Source organism: Miscanthus floridulus, chromosome 8 (assembly GCF_019320115.1).
Source record: "Miscanthus floridulus cultivar M001 chromosome 8, ASM1932011v1, whole genome shotgun sequence".
Lineage (NCBI taxonomy): Eukaryota > Viridiplantae > Streptophyta > Magnoliopsida > Poales > Poaceae > Miscanthus > Miscanthus floridulus.
This window is the reverse complement of record NC_089587.1, coordinates 126,170,882-126,178,413: the sequence shown is the minus strand read 5'-3', so window position 1 is coordinate 126,178,413 and position 7,532 is coordinate 126,170,882.

Sequence of the window (7,532 nt, the reverse complement as noted above, 5' to 3'; positions counted from 1 at the left end):
ATTTTTTTGCATGTGACATTGCTTATTGGTGACCACACATGTACATCAAGTGCTAGGAGGAAGACTACGACACCAACCAATGCTTGGGTTGCTACAAAGGCAATACATCACCTTAGAAAGAAAACAAGTATGGGCTGTAAGGAACTGCAAAAAACTTTGTAGGATGAGCAGAAGTGCCAAATTCATTATGACACTATTTGAAAAGGTAGGCAAATTGCTTTGAGAGAATTGTATGGCAAATGAGAAGATAGCTTTCAGCTGCTATTCAATTGGAGGGCAGAGGTACTGAAGAAGTCTCCAGGCAGTGTTATTGAGATTGGCATTAAGAAGGTAGACGACATGTTCTATTTCCATAGATTTTTCTATGCACTACAACCTTGCATTGAAGGTTTCTTAGAAGGATGTAGGCCATACCTTAGCATAGACTCTACTGCACTTAATGGTAGATGGAATAGTCATGTAGCTGCTGCTTGTGGTATAGATGGTCACAACTGGATGTACCCAGTTGCTTTCGGCTTCATTGATGGTGAGACAACAGATAACTGGACTTGGTTTATGACTCATTTGCATAAGACCATAGGAGATCTTTCTGTTTTAGCTATCTCGTCAGATGCATGCAAAGGTCTAGAAAATGCAGCTCAGAAATTATTTCCTAAGGCTAAACATAGGGAGTGCTTTAGACATCTAATGAACAACTTTATTAAAAGGTATGGTGGTGATGTATTCTCTAAGATGTATCCTACAGCTAGAGCTTATAGACAAGAAGTTTGCGGTTACTTTTTCAATTCAATTATTGAAGCTACTCCTGATGTGTTGGTTTGGCTAGAGGCTCACCATTATAAGATATGGATGAGATCTGCCTTCAATCCTGACATTAAATGTGATTATATCACTAATAACCTTACTGAAGTATTTAACAATTGGATCAAGGACTGGATAGACCTTCCTGTTGTGGAGCTCGTAGACAAACTCAGAGAGATGATAATGGTGTTGTGGGCAAAAAGAAGAAGAATATCAGAAAGGCTTCAGGGGAAGATCCTCCTAGCAGTCATACATTAGTTGAAGTCAAGAACAAGAGGACTTGGGCACTTGACTATTGTAGACTCTGGTAGTTCTGCAACAGAGATTTGGGACACCACAAACACTAATAGTAGACATGTTGTGAAGTCATATCTTCATGAGTGCACCTGCCTTGAGTGGCAGCATACTGGTAAGCCTTGCCAGCATGCTTTGGCTTTGATAACAAGTGTACAGTCCGCTAATGTAAATATAGAGGACTTTGTGCACGAGTATTACTCGGTTGAGAGGTTCTAGGCAGCCTATAAGAGACTTATAGAGCCATTGCCTGATAGGTCACAGTGGCCAGATGTTGATTTGTCGTTTGTGCTTAAGGCTGAAAGGTCCTAATGGCTAGAGGGGGGTGAATAGCGTATTAAAAATTTCTACAACAACACTTAATAAACCGGTTAGACAATTATGAGGCGAAGCAAGTGTTGTGCTAGCCTACTAAAAATGCAAGCCACATACTACAAATCTAGTTTCTAACCATACAATGGCTATATCACTATACTAAGTTAGTGTGCTCTCAAAGGCTAACTAAAGAACCACACCAACCAAACTAACAAGCTCTCATAACTAGCTATACTAAAAAGCTTGATAACTAGTTTACGATAATGTAAAGAGAGTGAGCAAGATGGTTATACCGCCGAGTCGATGAGTGAACCAATCAATCATAAGAATGAATATCAATGAAGACCAATCACCTCGGAATCAAATGTAGACACAATGATTTTTTACCGAGGTTCACTTGCTTGTCGGCAAGCTAGTCCTTGTTGTGGCGATTCACTCACTTGGAGGTCCACGCGCTAATTGGCATCACACGCCAAACCCTCAATAGGGTGCCGCACAACCAACACAAGATGAGGATCACACAAGCCACGAGTAATTCACTAGAGTACCTTTTGGCTCTCCATTGGGAAAAGATCAAGAACCCCTCATAATCACCATGATCAGAGCCAGAGACAATCACCACCCTCCGCTCGACGATCCTCGCTGCTCTAAGCCATCTAGGTGGGGGCAACCACCAAGAGTAACAAGCAAATCCCACAACGAAACACGAACACCAAGTGCCTCTAGATGCAAATACTCAAGCAATGCACTTGGATTCACTCCCAATCTCACAAAGATGATGAATCAATGATGAAGATGAGTGGGAGGGCTTTGGCTAAGCTCACAAGGTTGCTATGTCAATGCAAATAGCCAAGAGAGAGAGCTTGAGCCAACCATGGGGCTTAAATAGAAGCCCCCATAAAATAGAGCCATTGGGCTCCTCACTGCACAGAACACGGGCCGACCGGATGCTCGACCTCAGCGTCTGGTCACGCGATGCACGCCACATGTCCCCTCTCTTTAAATATTGAGCGCCCGATCCCAACGGTTAAGTGATGACCGGACGCGCTGCTACAAAGTGACCAAATGCTGGACCTCAACGTCCAGTCATTTCCAGTAAGCATCTAGAAACAAAAAATCACGATCGGACACGTCTGGTCATGCTCGACCGGACACACCCAGCATTCGGTCACTCGACGACTCCCCTGTGCGTTGCCACATCAGCAGGACTGGATGCAACCCTCCAGCATCTGGTCACTAAGTGACCCAGCGTCTGGTCAGAGACCGACGCCAGCGTCTTCGCTGCTTCTACAGACCGAACGCGCCGGTCCAACCGAGGCCAGCGTCCAGTCACTTCCAGTGACCTCCACCTTTTCAGTATAGGGCGCCGGTGAAGTTTCTTACCCTTGCTCAAATGTGTCAACCACCAAGTCTATCACCTTGTGCACATGTGTTAGCATATTTTCAAAAATATTTTCAAGGGTGTTAGCACTCCACTAGATCCTAAATGCATATGCAATGAGTTAGAGCATCTAATGGCACTTTGATAACCGCATTTCGATACGAGTTTCACCCCTCTTAATAGTACGGCTATCGATCCTAAATGTGATCACACTCACTAAGTGTCTCGATCACCAAAATAAAATGGCTCCTATCATTTATACTTTTGCCTTGAGCCTTTTGTTTTTCTCTTTCTTCTTTTTAAGTCCAAGCGCTTGATCGTCACTATGGCATCACCATCATCATGATCTTCACAATTTCTTCATCACTTGGAGTAGTGCCAGCTATCTCATAATCACTTTGATAAACTAGGTTAGCACTTAGGGTTTCATCAATTCACCAAAACTAAACTAGAGCTTTCAATCTCTCCCTTTTTGGTAATTGATGACAACCCTTTCACAAAGATATGAATTGAAATTCAATTGAATCTATGTTGCTTGTCCAAGCATATTTATTAAGTGTAAAAGGATTTGGACAAGTTTCATGAACTCCATATGGTAGCAATTGCTCCCCCTACATATGTGCTAAGAGTTTGGATTGAAGCTTGCACATATGCTTAGATATGAAATATAGGAGACAATGTCTACCAAATGATGCTAAGGTATAAAAGATGGACCTTTGAAGCGTGATACCAATCGGAGTGCACCAATATACCATCCTTAGCATCATGGTTAGCTCGATACCACTTGGAAACACTTGGAAATGAAATCACTAGATAATCTATGCATGCTAGTTTTCATTTCATCATTCAAACCTACAACTAGCATACACCACACAAGCATGGATATTAAAATTTAAAACTTGTGCCATACAAGCAAACATATAAAATGCACATTCAAATGCACCATACAAGTTCATGAGCTTGCTCCCCATACTTGTGTGCTTAAAATTTTAATTGATCCCTTTCCTTTATCATATCTCTCCCCCTATGTCAAGTTCTCCCCCTTTGTTGTCTTTTCATTATCATAGTACACTAATATCTTTCTTTTTCTCCTCATGTACTAATATCACAAATATCTTTGTTTTTCTTCCCCTTTGTCATCAATGACCACAAAGGTTCAAAAATGTAGATAGGTAGAGATTATCAATGTCAATCAATAGGGTGAGGATCATTTTCCCAAATTTAGTCCAATCTAGATCATTGGCCAAAGATAGTTAACTCGGTTTGATCCAAGGACAAGCTTCTTCATATCTCTAAATAAGAGTTATCTTGTACCATATTGAGTTAAATACTTAGAGCTTATTTTCTAGATCAAACACTAGGTTTACAAGCCTACAAACATGTCATATGCTACCACTAAATCAAAATAAGCATAGAAGCAATAGTGGTACCATACAATCATCAAATTTATTTGATTTTCATGAATGAACCTATTAAATATGAAAGATGTCTAGATGCACTAAACAAGTCCTTAGCAAGGATGTATGCCATGCCATTCAACTTTTACCTTGGATTGCTCGAAGGAGAGGCATGTCATATAAGTGGGGGGTGCATCAACACATATTTGAGAAATCCAATATGTTCAACTCATTCCTTAGCTTACAAAACCTTTTCTCATCCAATGTCTTGGTGAATATATTGGCAAGTTTATCTTCGGTGCCTACACTCTCAATGCAAATGTTCCCTTTTTGTTGGTGATCTCTTATGAAATGGTGGCGGACATCAATATGCTTTGTTCTTGCATGTTGAATCGGATTGTTGGTTAATTTGATTGCACTCTCATTGTCATATAGCAATGCGCTTGTTTGAACTTGATTCCAAAATCACTCAAAGTGGCCTTCATCCAAAGTATTTGTGCATAACAACTACCGGTGGATATGTATTTGGCTTCGGCGGTTGATAGTGCAACACTATTTTGCTTCTTTGATGACCATAAAATAAGTGATCTTCCCAACAATTGACATGTGCTCGAGGTGCTCTTCCTTTCAACCTTGCATCCCGCATAATCCAAGTCAGAGTAGCCAACTAGCCCAAACTTTGCTCCTTTGGGATACCACAAACTAACATTTTGTGTATGCTTCAAGTACCTCAATATTCTCTTTATAGCTTTCAAATGACTTTCTCTTGGTGAGGCTTAAAATCTTGCACAATGCATACACTAAATATGACATTCGGCCTTGATGCGGTCACATAGAGTAGGCTTCTAATCATAGACAGATATCATTTTTGATCCACCATATTGCCACTTGCATCACTATCCAAGTTATCATTTGTTCCCATTGGTGTACTAATGGCCTTGCTATCACTCATGCCAAACTTCTTGATCATGTCCTTGATATACTTGTCTTGACTCACAAAAGTACCATTCTTCAATTGCTTGATTTGAAGACCAAGGAAGTAACTTAACTCTCCAATCATGGACATCTCAAACTCATTAGCCATCATCTTTCCAAACTCTTCACAAAAGTCTTGATTGGTTGATCCAAATATGATGTCATCAACATAGATTTGCAACTGAAAGGATCAAGATGCCCAAGAGGGGGGGGTGAATTGGGCTAATTCTAAATTCTCTTGCAATAATCAAATCCTACGGATAGCCCAATTAACCCCTTGTGCCTAGAAAAGTGTTTGAATCAAACTAATGCACAACAACCTCTCAACCTATGTTCCAAACTTACTCTAGCAAGCAATTCTATGGATGTAAAACAAGTATTGAATTGCTCAAAGTAAATACTCAAAGTAAGAGCTCAAAGTAAGTAGAGAGAGAAAGGAACGCGGTGATGTTTTGCCGAGGTATCGGAGAGTCGCCACTCCCCACTAGTCCTCGTTGGAGCACCCGTGCAAGGGTGTAGCTCCCCCTTGATCCGCGCAAGGATCAAGTGCTCTCTATGGGTTGATTCTTCGACACTCCGTCGCGGCGAATCACCCAAAGCCGCTCACAACTTGAGTTGGGTCACCCACAAGCTCCGCCGGGTGAACACCAAACTCCCAATCACCACCAAGCCGTCTAGGTGATGGTGATCACCAAGAGTAACAAGCACGAACTCTCACTTGACCACGCGAAGCCTAATGAGAAGATGGATGCACACTTTGCTACTCTTGATTTGCTAGTGAGGCTACTCTCTTGGATTCTCAAATCACAAACACCTCACTAGGATCTTGCTCTTCTTGGCACTCACAAACGTATTTCTCAGCTGTTGGAATGAGCAAAGGATACTCCACTCACGAGTGGAGCTTCTATTTATAAGCCAGCCTGAAAAACGAACCGTTATGAGCTTCTGCGGGATGACCGGACGCTCCGGTCGTGATGACCGGATGCTCCGGTCAGTTCAACCCGCGAACTAGCATTCAAGTGATGACCGGACGCTGTCAGGGTCCGGTCAGTACCGACCGGACGTGTCCGGTCGCTCTTGGATGCTTACTGTAAACGACCGGACGCTGGATACTCAGGGTCTGGTCACACTGACCGGACGCGTCCGGTCACACTTTTCCAAGTCTGGACCCTTACTGGAGTTGACCGGACGCTGGCCCTCAGCGTCCGGTCACATGACCTCCCAGCGTCCGGTCACACCAGACTTGATCTTCTCGGTCAAATGAACTGACCGGACCCTGCGGCCAGCGTCCGGTCGCACCGGAGCCAGCGTCCGGTCAGTATTTGACCCTCCATTCACTTCCAACTTCCGAACATATGTGAATGAAGTTTGCTCCAAAGGATCTTAGGCATTCATAGGAGCTACCTAGAGCTAGTTTTAACAAGTGTGCACCACACCTAACTCACTAGACTCAACTAGGTCAAGCTACCCGTTCATACCCCCCTTCATAGTACGGCCAAAGGAAAAAAACAAAATCCTAAACTACTCTAAGTGTCTCTCCAACTTCAATCGACACTTAGAACTAGTTATCCTTAACCTTGTCGTCCATCCTTTGAAAACTGAAACGATTTCCATCGTAGGGGCATGACAACTTCGATTGCCCAATCGATCTCCATTACCATGACCTAACTTAATTGCCTCTGCAAAACACACGTTAGTCATAGTAATCTTGTATTGACATTAATCACCGAAATCCAACTAGGGGCCTAGATGCTTTCAATCTCCCCCTTTTTGGTGATTGATGACAATACCACCTCGAGTATGTTATGGAGTGAGGTTTTTGACGGGCTTGGTTCATATAAGCTTTTGTCAATAAGAACAAAAGAGTTAGTCAAGCTTATATGACCCAAGCCAACACAATGTACTCAAAGGATATGAATTAAGCATGAGTACAAATAACAAAGCTCATTTGCTTCGAAGTAAAAACGCGGAAGCAAAAGCAGATGAGCATTCCACAAGTGATATGACATATAGATAAAGCAAAGTAGAGATCACACATGTCAAATATCACAATCATGTAGATAGCACTATCACATGTATATATAATAGTATGCATGAAAGAAAACACACGAATGCATAAGTAATAGTGTATCACACAAATAAAACTCCAAATGTATATAATAAGCTAATACTAGATAACTAGCTCCCCCTAAAACTCGCTCCCCCTAAGTCTACATACTCAAACCCTCTCCCCCTTTGGCGTCAAACACCAAAACCTAAGGGTCGGTCGGCGGGGCTGCAGCGGACGAGTCGGGCGCTGAAGTACGTGGAGCAAGGTGGAACTGGGCGCCATCATCATCTAACCCTGAGCTCTGAACTGACTGATCCTC